The sequence below is a fragment of the Sipha flava genome, unplaced genomic scaffold (genome assembly GCF_003268045.1).
Source record: "Sipha flava isolate LNK unplaced genomic scaffold, YSA_version1 25471_pilon_pilon, whole genome shotgun sequence".
Lineage (NCBI taxonomy): Eukaryota > Metazoa > Arthropoda > Insecta > Hemiptera > Aphididae > Sipha > Sipha flava.
In genome coordinates, this window is record NW_020272906.1 from 1 (window position 1) to 1912 (window position 1912).

At 25.6% G+C, this 1912-nt stretch overlaps 1 long non-coding RNA gene across 1 annotated transcript; it reads right to left on the bottom strand.

Moving 5' to 3' along the window:
- Positions 1–363: 363 nt before the first annotated feature.
- Positions 364–1352, bottom strand: LOC112684641. Its single transcript, XR_003148727.1, has 3 exons — positions 1207–1352; positions 565–599; positions 364–455 (listed from the first exon to the last, which is right to left on the bottom strand). It is a non-coding gene; the product is annotated as an uncharacterized LOC112684641 (long non-coding RNA).
- Positions 1353–1912: the final 560 nt, after the last annotated feature.

A 1912-nucleotide genomic window follows, 5' to 3' on the forward strand; every position in this document is an offset into this window, starting at 1 on the left:
GTCCAGAATGGCATATATAAAACACAGCTCTGAGCAATTTCTCACCAAAAATATAATACTATTAAATATATTATATTTAATACAAATATAATATAGATAAAATATCTTTGGTCCAATTGATAACTACAATTACAAAGGTTATTATTAGTAAAAATGTCATATTAATTATTTGTCTGAATTCCTATACTAAATTTTAAGATGATAAATTAAATAGTTAAATTAATTGTATTTATATGCTAAGTATTTTAAAAGTTTAATCATTTTGTACTTCTTTATAAATAACAAGTGAAAAAAATATTTTAATTTATGTTATAAGTCAATTCAAATGTAGCAATATTGTGTTATAATGATTATTACCACTATTTTTGTTGTTCGTATTATTGTTTCCATATGTTGGTATTATAACCATTGTTATAAGTAAAAACAAAAAGATTGCTTTTTTAACTATTGCTTTCCTGAAATAACAAACATATGTAAACAATTGACAATTTAAGACTTAAAGTATTTAAGATAAAATGTATAAGAGTGAACAATTAAAACCAAAATTGATTATTTTTTACTTACGTGTTTAATGTTGTCTTCATTTTGTTTTATGTGAACTAAAAAATAAAAATTGTATTAGTTTAGTGAAATTCCACAGTTGTGTAAATACTTTTATTATTATATTTTAAACATAATAATTGTATATACAACTGTTACAAATTTAGAATGGGCTTATAAATTTGTCATATAGGTTTGAATTAAAACTAAAAATACATAAAACAATTTCGATAAGTTAAGAAATTATATTTATATAAGCCGACCCATTAAATTGATATTACAAATATTATATCTTAATTGTTAAATACAAGAAAATTATTTTAATTAAATAATTTTAGACTTCTAGTGGCTTATGAAACGTATAATTCTTTAAATTTTATTTCATAAAAAACAAGTTATAATATTATATGATTATATAATTAGTAAATATAATTAGTTATATAATTAGATTATAGAAATGTTTGCAAAATGTTGTTTATCCGTCATGATATTTATAATTTATACTGTCATACACCTTGTAACTCAACTCAGAGTTTACTAAGAGTGTGTTCATAAAAAAAAATATTATAGTTATTGCAGAATTCAATAATAACAGAGACATTTCAGTTTTTTATTGAATAAGATGGCTAGAATCATTGAAAAAAAACAGCTTGAGTAGATACTTACTAGAATTAAACGTTGACTAGACTCGATTGAAGTAGATGAAAATCGTGAAAAAAAAATAGTTTTCAGTGTTTACAAGCAATTCCTATCGCATTAAAACGGTGAACATATACAACTCAAACACGTGAACAGAGTAAATTATTGTTAAGGAAAACGAAAACGTTAAGGCAGCCGCGGTCGAAATACGGAAATTACGCGTCACTTTTATTTACCCGCGAACGTACACCTACGGTAAATAATGGTGAAAAAAGATGATTGGTCGGGGGGCGGTACCAAAAATACGTTACGACCAATTTATCATACTTATGAAATCACGAACAAAAAAGTGATAAACCGAATTCTATAAGGGCGGGAATTCAAAAACGATGAGTACTTTGTTGCTAACATAAACACGATTTCTAAAGCCACGTTTACACTTGCGTAACAAAACAACAAACTGTTTTACAAACCGTTCACCAAACATCTAAAAAATATGTGTGTAAGTTCACGTATAGCTAACCAATAAATTACCTTATAACTTAAATAACCTTTCCGAAAAAACTTCATAGTAGTTCAAACTATCCTGGAGTATTGACGCTTTTCATGTCGCTTCAAATTGCTGCTGCAGCTTATGGTTTATATTCATCTTACACTAAAGAAAAATAATAGAAAACGAAGACGATGTTGGCAAACCCAAATTTTTACTCATCGATTAAAATTTGTAGGAAAT